Genomic DNA, 14,713 nt, shown 5'->3' with positions numbered 1-14,713 from the left:
CAAAAATTGCCATGCAATTTGTAGTCAGTAATGGATTACATTTCAAAGTAATCTGACCCAACCCTGGTTGCAAGGCATAGAAAGTCCTCACTTTAGATAAGCTCACAAAATATCATTAACTAACCACTTGTAAATAAATCATGAATTATAGTATTAGGAAGTGGTTTATGAAATATGTATCCTTACCCTAACTAATCATTAATGCATGTGTATGTAACAACAATTAAATAATGGAAATATTACTTCATCAACAAAATATTATTGCATAATTTATTAACTATATATACTGTTTTGATCCCGTGAGGGAAATTTGGTCTCTGCATTTATCCCAATGAACACACAGTGAGGTGAAGCACACACTAATGCCGGCGCAGTGAGCTTCCTGCAACAACAGCGGCCGTGGCAGGACTGGTCGGGGTTTGAACCGGCAACCCTCCGGTTACAAGTCCGAAGCGCTAACCAGTAGGCCAAGTCAAGTCAGTTTTATTTAGTATAGCGCAGTTAACATATAGAGTACAACCCAAAGCGCTCCACATACAACACATTGACACAAAACAAAAGACAATAAGACAAAAAATGCCAGACGGAGCGGCGTAGTTGCCAGCGTATCCGTGACACTAAGACATACAAGACAGACAACAAAGCAAATTGAAAATAAATAAATAAAATAATAATAATCATGTTAAATTAGTCCAATTTCAAACAATCTTTCCATCCAGACCAGTCCAGACAGAAGATGTGCAGCGTCGGATGGAAGAGGGACAGCTAGTCAAGGCAAGCTCATCAGCCCAGTCGAATAGAAGCTAACATTAATGTTAGTTAACGTTACCGTTAGATATCAGCCGGAAAAAAAGACCAAGAATAACACAAAAACTATCGAAAATAACGTAAATAAAGGGTGAAAACATTTAACTTGACAAATAAATACAAATAAATAACAGAATATTACATAAAATTAAGAACATTACATAAAAACAAACACAAACATGATGCCAGATGGAGCGGCGTGTCTCACCAGCGTCCCTGTAACCTAGCAATATAGGCTTATTTACTAGGAACAAACCATTTATAAATGTGTGTACAAATACTTTATTTATGATAATTAACATAGGAGCAATGCTTTACTAATGATGAACAAAGCATTTTGTAATAGTTTGCAACTGGTTTATAATGGGAAAATGCTTTCATTTATAAGCAGTTGTTTCATTATTTATTAAGTATAAATCATGTACAAACATATTTTTTGGATAGGCTTATTTACTATGAACAAACCATTTATAACTGTGTGAACAAATGCTTTACCGATGATAAATTATGTATGAAATTACTAATGATGAACAAACAATTAACTAACTCCAGGCTCTCCCGCTATCGTCATCGTCAGTGTTGGGAAGGATACTTTCAAAACGTATTCCATTACAGAATACAGAATACGTCCCCAAAAATGTAATTTGTAACATATTCCATTACGTTACTCAATCTGAGTAACGTATTCTGAATACTTGGATTACTTCCGCACAGGGTTGGCGCCAGAGAGCAACGGGTGGGGGGGCTATGAGCACTGACAGGGGGGGCACCCCACCTCACTTTTTTTAGTAATTTTTCCAAAATTCACTACCTTAGAATAATAAGGTTCTATCTGACATTTTTGTCAAAATGGAGTTATTTACATATTTTTATTCTTTGAAAGTTTCTTAAGTTCAGATGAGGTGTTTCTTAAAGTTGTGTACATATTTGGACTTTATATATCAAAAAGAACTTGTTCCATTTACCATGTAACTCTATGGAATTCTAAAACTTTGAAGCCCAATATCTCAGAACTACTCAAAACGCAGATAGAACCTTATTATTCTAAGGTAGCGAATTGCCATATAATAAAGAGCATCCTTCGAGCCTTTTGGATAACTGAAACAATATGATCATGGGGGGAAATAGTGCAAGAACATAGCGGTCATAGCGTTGAATAGACTAGCACACAACGTTTAGAATAATAGAATTTTAATAGAATAGCGTTGCATAGGCTACAATACAAGTAAATAGGCTATAACAGACTGACCACTAGTAAACCTAGGCTACACTAGACTTCACTGTGTCTTTCCATTCATTTCGAAATGTTCTTATAAGATCCTGCTCAAAAGCAAATGGCACATACTGATAATATCGCAACATATAGGCTATATGTGATCGCTCAAAATGTTATTTAAAGTACTTTAAAGTACAGAACAAATTCTAACACATTTACGAAGTGGCTAGGTAGATGCACCAACTGTGATAGAAAGTTCAAGAGCGCACAGGACACGGCATGGCTTTTAGTATTTTGTGCTGCTCTGACAGTCCACTTTTATTGACTATTAGTCTACTGTTTTTGAGTTTGGAGATGTACTGGAGATGGAGATGGAGATGTTTTGCAGCGACAGGCTACGAATGCCGACTCCACAACTGTCACATTTCCCAGTCGCGTCCATGATAGGCTTTTTGTCACCAAAAATGTCTCCCTCTGGATAAAGCAGGTTAAGACCCGTGCAGTGTTGCGCTCACTAAAGGGCGATTCCATCTCCCCTTAAAGTAGCCTACATGATCCAAAGCACTACGTCTCCATTTCTCGAGTTTATCATTAGCACTGGACAATATTGGAAAATATAGGAAATGTGACGTGTCAGTTTGGCCCTTCATTTGCGGTTTCTGCCATTTAGATCAACAGCTCATGCATTCAGCTTGGGTGCTTTGGTTATCCTGCGGTCAGAAACGCGAAAAACCTTGTATCACACAACCATTATCTTCCCAGATCTATCTTGAGACCTTTTACTGAATTTCTTATGCAACAGTGTCTAAAAACCCTACTGGTCGAGATGTATGCTCATTTGGCGTTGCAGGAGTGGTGGTAAATGTATCAGGGGAACTCACTGCAACGGTCTCCAAGTGTGCAGAATCCCCTTCATCGCGCAGTTTGCGCACAATCAACAGTAGCATAGTTGACACATGTGTCAGTCCGTGTCATGTTTCATTGTGAGTAGGCTAAGAGTTCAACATCAGTGTTCAATATGGATTTAATTTCAATCATAGGCATAATAATTATTAGACTGTTTTATGTGAGGGAGAGAACTCAGTTGGGGGGGCACACTGGCCTGTTTGGGCGGGCCTGGCCCCCTAAGGCCCGCTCCTGACGCCGACGCTGCTTCCGCATTGAATTGCATTTTATAAGTGTAGGAATGCGGCCATCAAATCCTTACTAAACAGGCCTATTCTGGTGTGTTCTGTTCCAAATGGCTGAAAGTGTTAGGGCAACATGAGAATGTGAAGTCAACTAATTTACCTGATACAACTATAAAATAGCAAGGTGACCAGTAAAACTAGGCTACAGCAGGCGACTACCCCAGGCTAATTAAAAAAAAAAATTAGACCACTTTAAGGGCGTAGCCAAAAGTTATACTTAAGGTGTACCTGTGAGATTTTGGGTGGCATCAACCTAGTAAAAGTGAGGGGCGCATAATATGACAGGTGGGACCAAATGACCTGGAAATGTAAACACCAAAGCCTATCAGTTCTCTCAAAATTAACGTGATCGCGTGACAATCAAAACCCGCACATTAAAATATGCTACTCGCAAGAATAATTCACCTTCAGAGGCTGCACCATAATTAATTTTAAAACTTAAATGTAGATCTAATTAGAAAAAAAATAAGCCATAAAGCTATATTAAGTTAGAATGAAAAACTCAGAATGCAGTGCTTATTTTAGAGATGGGTTTAATCAACACGTGAAGTAGGCTTTGTTTGTTGATTAGCAAACTGTGTAACCGATTGGCCGAAGTAAGCTATTAATACTTGGGTAAATCACCTTTGAACAGACATCAAGAACCACGATCAGTGAGGAACAGGAGTTACCTGTACTTACTTTACTCCTAATTTGCTGTGCAAACAGTCATTTCAGGATCTACGATGGCGCGTCCATAATGCACGCTAGCTGTGTTTTTACGGGTGCAATGTGAGACTAGTGTAAGACGGCGGGTCTTAGATTTAAACATGGAAACAATTTCATCATAGATTGCTTTCAGAGACTTCTGTGAAATGCATGGAGTTGCCTTAATTTCTTTAGAGAGTGAATAAACTTGTGAAACAGAGAAGTATCGTCATGTAATCCATTGATTTCAACAATGTAACTGTATTCTAAATAACAACTATTTAAATTGTAACTGTAACAGAATACAGTTACTCATAATTTGTATTCTGAATAGTAATGCCGGTACATGTATTCCGTTACTCCCCGACACTGGTCATCGTTTTAAACCTGCCAATAGTGTATAAGCCAGCTTGTGATTGGTCCTGGCAAAATTGTAACGGAAGCAGCAGAAAAAGATCCAGGTTTCCAGCCTGAGCTGCAGGGCGAAAAAGAAATCGCTGGCACATCAGGCTGGGTTCACCCAGCCTACCGTGTTGCAACTCTCGTTGGTAACTTTGTTAAATTCTCCAGCAAACTTCACAACTGTAATAAATCAGTCCTCCGAACTGCAACTCTCGCTGATAGCCTAGACAAGTTAACTTCCCTCTCCTCTCAAACTGACTATTCAAACTTCATGACTACAGTCATTTTATTTACAGTAAATGACTCAGTTTAAGATTAAGATAAGGCTTTAGGCTATATGAAATGCCTGATGTTCTGTATTGATTTATGAATGAACTTGTGTACGCAAAAATGTGGTTGATGCCAGTAGAGGCACACCTGCTCCCAGGTTGGGAACAGCAACTGTAAATAGGCCATGAGTGTGTGTGTGTGTATGTGTAGGGTGTAATGGTGTGTGTGTGTGTGTGTGAGGGGGGTTATGGTGTAATGGTGTGTGTGTGTGAGTGAGGGGGGTGTACCTGTATGTGGGGGTGGGAAGCAAGTGGCAAGAGAGAGATAGAGAGAAAAAATATATAAATATCAAATAAAAAACAAATAAAAAACAATGTTATATAGTTATGCACTGACCACACTCAAGCCTAACTTAAATGTATATCTTTCAGCAAATTGAGCCAAGTACATTGAATTCTGAATAAATAAACTGGACTATATTGAAAAAATAAGAAAAAGAGACAATTAAGCATTTATTTTCATTTAACTTCTTGTCAGTTTTCATCTAACAGCTCCTGTACCTATCAGATGTTTTTTTTTTCTTTTCTCACTGCCATTGTCTGAATACATTCAACAGTAAGGTAGCCTACAGAATGTCTAAACATGATCAAACTAAAATGAATAACCTCCAAGGCATCACTCCAATGTTATGCAATGTTTTCTCAACACCTTTAACAGCTAATCTAAATAATGTTGAATGAATTTCCTGCTGAAAACAACTCAGACAATGCTGAACTGGCATTTTAGAGTATGGTATATTTAACCTCATGTTGACTACCCAAAAAGAAAAAAAAACAATGAGTGTCAGCTTTTAACTCTAACTCACTCCAGGTTGTATACCTATTTTCTTCCTTAAGAGGGCAAAGGTAAGGAGTACTTGACTCTTGGCTTAACTCAGGTTCACTCACTCGGATTCACTCAGACATTCTCCTATGAATCGTACATTATTATCTTTGTAGCCTGGCCATTGGCCATCTCCTTGGTAGGCTACGCTTCGCTTCTACAAGGGTCTGGGATCTCGGCTATTGGCGAACGTTTGCAAGCTGGACGCGTGGACTCTGTAAAAGTTTGAAACGATTGGATCTGATTTCACCCAATCGCCAACGTTTGGCCGTGACGTATGTTATGCGCCAGCTCGATCGTGAAGTAAGCTACACTACAACGCTCACCAGAAATTGCGTGCACTGCTGTATACAACAACCATTCCCCACCAGAGCGAACAAGATGGATGTAAATGACCGATGCCGGCTTTGCGCCTCAACTCACAACTCACAACTCACAACTCACTTGCACGTAATCCACTTCTACTCTGACTAAACTTACTAGACGTCTTAGAACCCCGGGGCCCTATTCTATTCCCTCCCCTTATTAATCGCTAACCTATCTGAACCCCTAAATATTCCCTCCCGGACACCTCCCCCCAATCAAAACACATCAGAACTCATTGACACATTCTATGACACAGGAGGGAGAGGGAGACACAAACACTCGCGCGCACACACACACACGCACACGCCGGGAAAACAGAAGACACAGGGGAACACAGAGGAAAGCCCAACACGGGGGCAAATAGCCTCGGCGCTACAATATCATCACAATTGTCAAAGCTAGATGTGATCATTGAAAACACACCGCTTCGTTCATAGGCTGCCGGGTCTGCCGCACATGCTGTAATTTAATATCGAGGCTACTGCGCGATACAAATCAAACTTTTCCCAAATCCTGTAGGAAGTAGGGCCAAGACATCTTTGCCCGAAATAAAAAGTGTTTAAAAACACTCCTTTTGTTCGGACTTCAATTCCTGAATATTTGGAAGCGTAGCCAGCACGGACTGAATTGCTTCATTAACTTCCGCCCTTGCCAACTCCTTGAGGACTACAATTCAAACAGTGCAGAATCTCGACGTCGTCTCTCACAACTCCCGCCTCCTGCTCGCTGATTGGCTCAGGGTCGAATTGTTCGTTGCGAGCGAGGCCAATGGCCGGAATCCCAGACGGAGTCGTGGAGGGAGATGAAAATCGAGCGGAAGTACGTAGGAAGGTAAGGCCAGGCTATTATCTTTGGGGTCAATTAGAATATGTTTAGAATGTGTTCAAAATGTCTCCATTCATGTTTGTTTACTTATGACTCTGTGTGTGCTGTACAGTATACAGTATGCACACACACACACACACACACACACACAGAAGATATCTATGTAACCTCATTAGGCACTAGACTAGAGCCAACATTCCAAAACTTGGAGGCATGACAGCTTAGCTATTGGTGTACTATGACATATATTCTACAATGTTTCCATGTTTCCTAAACCTTTTACACACCAATACTGGAAAACATGAACAGGAAAGAAATAGTACCCATGGAAGGTTATACTTTCTCACCGTGTTGACAGTACGGTCTATTTATGAGACCTTTTTTTAGAACAGCCGTGTCAAGCTGCTGCGTCTTCATGGTGACTTCAAATGTTTGCATGCTTTCAGAGCCAGGCCTTAGACCTTTCCACAAATCATGTCGGCACTTACATGTTGTCAGTAGTCCCCATTGGTGAATATTACCAGCTAAATTAGCTTATATCAAATACACTGGACTAAATGTATGCTATTCAACACTGTTACTAGCATAAAATCATTGTAACAACCCTTTGACATTGTTTTACAGTTTTTGCCCATTGCTTGAACACTTTTTGCAAATTTCGGCTCATTGTGTCAAAACTTTACACACAAGCACACTATACACTAGGAAATAAACCATTCACATCTATGTCGAATTGAAACTCTGCTATCAAAACCTAACAATCCTTTGTCAAAATGTCACTCTGGTGACAAAATGATACACACTTGCATCACATGAATACATTTTGTAAAAAAAGTGTTCAAGCAATGGGCAAAAACTGTAAGTACTGAAAGGTTACAAATTATATCAACTCAATACTGTACATCACAGTACTATACTTTACAGTACAGTACAGTAAATGCAAGTATACAGTATGCATTTGCAGTAACACAAAAATACAGTAAAACAAAACTACTGTAAAACCAAAAATTCACTTCTATGAATACAGAAAAACAGGCTTAGATGTGGTGGACTCTGGCCAGCTTCCCTCATTGTCAGGCCATGATTTATCACAGGATCCACCAAAGTTGCTCTAATATCATCTGAAATATTGTTCCGTGCATAGCCTCGTCGACCACATCCTACTGCTATCTCTCTTTGTCTTCCTCTTCCTCTACCTCTTGCTCTCCTTGCCTCCATGCTCGCAAAGTAGGAGAAAGTGTGTTGCAGAAAGGTGCAAGTGTGTGTGGAACTAAAGTGCAAAGCAGCGCTTTTGTTTAAGGCATGGTTACACTGTGTTTAAGGTATAGTAACAAAAGCTTCAAGTTGTGTTACTTTGGTCTAAGCATGTGTCTATAGTGTTCAAGCAATGGGCAAAAACTGTAATGTGTGACTTTTGGAAAATAGTAACCTGGCTAGACGGGAGGGATAGTGGAACAAGTAGACTAGATCATTATCAACATTCCTATATCCCACTTCCACACTCAATCATACAGGCTTATGTAGCCTATGCACCCACTTGTAGGTTTGCAATACTGTAAATACTCCGGCTGCTATACATTTCAAGTGAGAGAAGCCTGAAGCATGTATTGAATGCAATGTCTTATTAAGAGTTTCATTTTTATTCTAATCATATTACTGTAATAAATAATGTTTTATATAGACGCAGGCTCAAAGTATGTGCAGTCTCTCTGAACTGCCACTGCCAAATCAGTGCACCTACTACAATAAAAGGCTAACACCGTTTTAAACAATTAACTCATTGAATGCCAAGCTGTTTTCGGGAGCAATCTAGACCATTGTTGATGATTTTTGAACAGCCACAGCATATTCTGTGTTATAGCTATGAACACATACAATGGCTCGATTAAAAGGTGAGACTTTAAGCTCTCGGTGGGTGCAAACCGTGTATTTCTACACGCCTCTGTTCCTGAGAAATCCCAAGCTAAACAGTGGCTAGTTTTCATCAAAATCGCTGTTTTTTTCTAAAAATGGAGATATAACGTCTTTCATGAAAAGTGTTGCCTGTTACTTGTGTAAACTTTCCGGGAAGTGATCAGCGAGACCTGGCGAGACTGCCACCTAGTGATAGACCCACGAAAATGGCCTGGTTTTGACCTGACGTGCATGCGTCACTGATTCGACCCAAAGCGGCAACCGAGTTATGATAAAATGTCCAGATAAAATGTCCAGATTGTGTGTTTTCGTGAGTTTTCGATCGTCATATATTTCATTTCCATTCATCACAGAGTTCCCAAAATCACATATAAGGTGTGTTAGAGTGTCTAGTTTCGTAATTAAAAAAAAAACAAACTAAAAACGTAATATTACGTTTTTGGCACTCAACGCATGGGAAGGAAAAACGTAATATTACGTTTTTGGCACTCAATGAGTTAAGTGTAATGTTGGTATTAACAGTATCATTTATCAGTACAATCAGCACTGGTACCATTTTCTTGTTATTGCTGTCACTGAGACTAAAGTTCCTATTAGGAAGATCAGACCTGATCTGACAAAAGATTCCACACACCTTTTTTACAGGCCATGGTTATTTCCAAGCTGGACTATTGTAATTCACTGTTAGCTGGCCTACCTGCTTGTGTAGTAAGATCGTTACAACTGATTCAGAATGCTGCAGCACGCCTGGTCTTCAATCAGCCAAAGAGGACACATGTAACTCCTCTCTTAGAATCAGAATCAGGTTTATTGCCAAGTATGTTTTCACATACGAGGAATGTGTTTTGGTCTCAAGGTGCATGACATACAATAATTAGTGGGTTTGATCCAGCAAGCCCACTATTGTTCTTCTTAAGTTTTCTTATTAGTGGGTTTGATCCAGCAAGCCCACTATTGTTCTTCTTAAGTTTACTTATTAGTGGGTTTGATCCAGCAAGACCACAGCATGGCTGAAAGCCATGCTGTGGGCTTGCGGAGCAAGCCCACTATTGTTCTTCTTAAGTTTTCTTATTATTTATTATTCCTGTTCACCCACTTTTTGGCCGAACTACTGCTCCTAGACCGTTTGAGCTATCGACGCGGTTCGAACTCCAAAAATTCAGGCCCGAACCGGTGTAACTTGCTTGTTGATTTCGTGTCGCTGGCCCTTGTCGTTTTCGCGGTATTCCCGTTTTTCTGCGTTTTTTGGGCCCATTGAAATGAATGGCGGAATGTTCAGAATTCAAATTTCGATTGTGACATCACAGCTCTAATTGCTTAAGCTTGCACCTGGAAGAGTTCTAAGCCACCTGGCAGAGCTATAATGGGCTGGGCTGGGCTGTCTGTGTATATGAAGGTGTGTGCATGTAACTTTTGACCCGTATGTCCGATTTTCATAAATGAGGTACCGTTGGAATCCTTGGATGAGGCCGAGTTCCATGCCCCTGATCGATCAAACCCACTCTTGCAGTTCCTCGGAACCGCAATTCTAGTTATTATATCTTCCTATTCACCCACTTTTTGGCCGAACTACTGCTCCTAGACCGTTTGAGCTATCGACGCGGTTCGAACTCCAAAAATTCAGGCCCGAACCGGTGTAACTTGCTTGTTAATTTCGTGTCGCTGGCCCTTGTCGTTTTCGCGGTATTCCCGTTTTTCTGCGTTTTTTGGGCCCATTGAAATGAATGGCGGAATGTTCAGAATTCAAATTTCGATTGTGACATCACAGCTCTAATTGCTTAAGCTTGCACCTGGAAGAGTTCTAAGCCACCTGGCAGAGCTCTAATGGGCTGGGCTGGGCTGTCTGTGTATATGAAGGTGTGTGCATGTAACTTTTGACCCGTATGTCCGATTTTCATAAATGAGGTACCGTTGGAATCCTTGGATAAGGCCGAGTTCCATGCCCCTGATCAAACCCACTCTTGCAGTTCCTCGGAACCGCAATTCTAGTTATTATATCTTCCTATAAGCCCACTTTTTGGCCGAACTACTGCTCCTAGACCGTTTGAGCTATCGACGCGGTTCGAACTCCAAAAATTCAGGCCCGAACCGGTGTAACTTGCTTGTTGATTTCGTGTCGCTGGCCCTTGTCGTTTTCGCGGTATTCCCGTTTTTCTGCGTTTTTTGGGCCCATTGAAATGAATGGCGGAATGTTCAAGGATTCTAATTCGATTGTGACATCACAGCTCTAATTGCTTAAGCTTGCACCTGGAAGAGTTCTAAGCCACCTGGCAGAGCTCTAATGGGCTGGGCTGGGCTGCCTGTGTATATGAAGGTGTGTGCATGTAACTTTTGACCCGTATGTCCGATTTTCATAAATGAGGTACCGTCGGAATCCTTGGATGAAGCCCAGTTCAATGCCTTGCCAGCACCAGTTCTAAAGCCAATCCATGTTGATACAGGTCATTAAAAAAAAATATATATATATAAAAATATATATATATTTTCCAAATCCATTCAGCCCAGTTCAATGCCTTGCCAGCACCAGTTGTAAAGGTCATGTTCTCATCTTTTTTTTAAAGCCAAACCATGTTCATATAGGTCATTAAAAAAATAAAGTATTTTCCAAATCCATTCAACCCAGTATTATGCCCTGCTAGCTCCACTCAAACCTAGGCATGTGTACAGTTGTATAGATTTTAACATTGAGAAACACACAACTATACAGATATTGAGCACATCCACGCATCATTAATATTCATGTTCAGTTACTCATCATTGCCCGGCAAGAAGTCCACATTCAATTCAATTGTCTTGCCACGATCTGTGGAGCTTACAGACAACATTATATTGCTATAGGTTCTGTATGCTATTTAAAGCCGACCTAACGATGAGTCCCTTTAAGACGGTGTGTTGCAATGCATTCTGGGTGCTGTGCTGTGATCCGACGGCTCGTCCCCTGACCCACCAAACACAACGATGCTTGAACCAGAGCACTTGAACTAAACGTAGTAAAAATAAATCGCTACCAAGGCTCCAAATAGCAACACACTTACACCGTAGCATAATGAGGGTGTCTACATGTAAACCGAAGCATTCAGAACTGTGTAAGTCTACAGGCAGTTTATTAAAAAGAACGTCAACGGGTCAACGTCAACGATAAGTAAGTTAGGCTAACGTAAACGTTAGCTATTTGCTGTTGTCATGCTAGTGCTATATGCTTTAGGCTACGTTATCCATTTATCACACTCATTTTAGGTACTACTTTTACGAGGTCTGTAGTTCTGTCAAAATGTATCTTATCTATGAACGGACTACATTGTTATCTTCCTTAGATTTCGTAGATGTAGTTACTACAATTTGGAAGCGAATTTCGAAGTGTAAATATGGTTTTAATGTGTAAACAGACCAACCGCGATTTTGCAATGAAGTTAATGGAGCCTTTTATGTAAGGCTACTAGGCTCACGAAGTCTGTAGTTCTGTCAAAATGTATCTTAACCATGTAGTCCGTTCATAGATATCTTCCTTAGACTTCGTAGATGTAGTTACTACAATTTGGAAGCGAATTTCGAAGTGTAAATATGGTTTTAGTGGGTAAACAGACCAACCGCGATTTTGCAATGAAGTTAATGGAGCCTTTTATGTAGGGCTACTGGGCTACTTTCACGAAGTCTGTAGTTCTGTCAAAATGTATCTTAACCATGTAGTTAGTATGTTCATAGATATCTTCCTTAGACTTCGTAGATGTAGTTACTACAATTTGGAAGCGAATTTCGAAGTGCAAATATGGTTTAAATGTGTAAACAAGACGCCTGATGTTTAATGTTAATGAATGGGCACAGTATTATTGTGTACAGTAATGGGCTATCAGTAGTATGTAAACAGTTCATGTGTTATGTGATTTACATAAACTAACAACATAAATGTTAAAAGCTGGTATTGTGTTTCCTGAATTCTTACATTCAGGCATTCAAATGAAATGTAATTAAATAGCATATCAATCATGCAACAATGCAAAAACAATGAAACTAGTGTAGGCCTAATTATATTTTACATTAGTAAAGCAGTACTCTGATGTGCATGCTTTCACAAACTTTTGTGAACAATCTTAGCACTTTAAACATTGACTGTTTTGAAGTGCATGTATAGCAATATAGTATAAAAATAATAATAATTGTGGTGATATTACAATTTGATGGGGGGTGGGAGGAGGGGGTGGGTTCATGTAGGTGGGCCCTATGACCCCAAAGTATGCCTTGACTGGGCCTCAGGTCAAAGAAGTTTGAGAAAGGCTGATGTAGACGACAAAGCAGCAAGGAGGCGTCGTGTGATCATTTAAACAAGTTTTATGACAAGGTCGATGAGGGTGGGAAAAATCGTACATTTCTGTGCAAACTTTGCCCGCACTTCAGTCACATTGTCTTTTAAGAAAATGCAGTCCATTTTTCGGTTTCAGCAGTCAACAACCTCATGAAATCATGAAAATGATAACAACCAAAGGTAATGCATGGACAGGACCTTTATAATACATATATGTGTAGGAAAAAAATCTGATGAATTTGTGTCACATACTTTTTGAATGAGAAGCCCTCAAAGGTGATGATGTCTTTTCACATTATGAATTTATAGCCATTTTCAGAGCTTTGCAGAGGGGAAAGTATACAAGATGCGTCTGATCCGATTGGATTTTTTAATTCAACAGGAAAATGTACTTCTATTCACATAGTATCACTAATGTGTGTGAAATACCAAAAGAGCCAATAATGCTGGAAGTTGAACAAAAAGGATTGTTCACCACAATGCTTAAAATGACTTGAAGTTTCAAAGGGCTGTAGTTTTGCAACGATTAGTTATACAGATATACTATTTAAGATCTATGCATGGATTTGGTCTACAAACACCTGTGATTTTTTTCAGATTTTTTCGGAGAGGGTCACCTGCCAAATTGCGCTGAAATTGGGTGATTTCACACGGAATGACCCCATTGTCTTTTAAGAAAATGCAGTCCATTTTTCGGTTTCAGCAGTCAACAACCTCAGAACTGACCCTTCAGGCCTCTCAGGAGGCACTGGCCTTCTAACCTAGCGACCACCTGAGCAACCAGCATGATTGCCCTAGCAACCAGCATAGCAACCACGTTATTTATGCGTTTTAGCTTATTGGATGTTGCGTTGATGCAGATAACTTTTGATCCGTGTGCCCGATTTTCATAAATGAGGTACCGTTGGAATCCTTGGATGAGGCCGAGTTCCGTGCCCCAGATCAAACCCACTCTTGCAGTTCCTCGGAACCGCAATTCTAGTTAATACATAAAATACAATAGCACAATAACACAGTACATATTAGGACGAGACAGACAACCATAAGTGACAACAAAGTGGAAGAGATATGTAATCACATATCTGTTAGTAGTGCAGCGTGACTGTACGGTGTCAGTGGAGGTCAAAGTAGGAGATTAAGAGTTAGTGTTAGTACCAGTAGGGGACCCTGGCTTTGTTTGTGAGGCCAACTGCAGTCGGGAAGAAACTAAGTTTGTGCCTTAAGGTTTTGGTTCTGATGGACCGCAGTCTCCTGCCTGAGGAGAGTGGCTCAAAGAGATTGTGTCCAGGGTGGGAAGGGTCAGCCACAATCCTAACTGCCCGCCCCAGGGCCCCAGGCATGCAGGTCGTGGAGGGAAGGCAGACATCAGCCAATCACCCTCTCAGCAGAACGAATGATACACTGCAGTCTGCGCTTGTCCTTGGCAGAGGCCGCTGCATACCAGATGGTGATGGAGGAAGTGGGGATGGACTGAATGATGGATGTGTAGAAGAGCACCATCATTGGCTTTGGCACACAGTAAATCGGCCAGTGTTAATTTTACTCTACGGGTGTTAATTTTAACACTATTCCAGAGTTTATATAATCCTCACTCATCAGTGTTAAAATAACACTTGCCATAGTGTTGCCATATTAACACTAGCCTAGTGTTTTATAATTAACTCTATCAGAGTTAAAATTAACTCTATTGGAGTGTATCATTAACTCCATCAGTGATTCATAATTAACTCTTATCAGAGTTTCAAAATTAACTCTATTGGAGTAATTAATTAATTAATTAGTTTCTAGAGCCATATATTTATCAAAATAAACATATTAAACAAACCACAGCAAATTAATTACTTTTCTTTTTTT

The sequence above is a fragment of the Alosa pseudoharengus genome, unplaced genomic scaffold (assembly GCF_046254945.1).
Source record: "Alosa pseudoharengus isolate Yale_2024_CS ecotype anadromous, Long Island Sound unplaced genomic scaffold, YU_APseudo_1.1 YU_APseudo_1.1_scf_14, whole genome shotgun sequence".
Classification (NCBI taxonomy): domain Eukaryota; kingdom Metazoa; phylum Chordata; class Actinopteri; order Clupeiformes; family Clupeidae; genus Alosa; species Alosa pseudoharengus.
Note: the sequence above shows the minus strand (reverse complement) of the source record.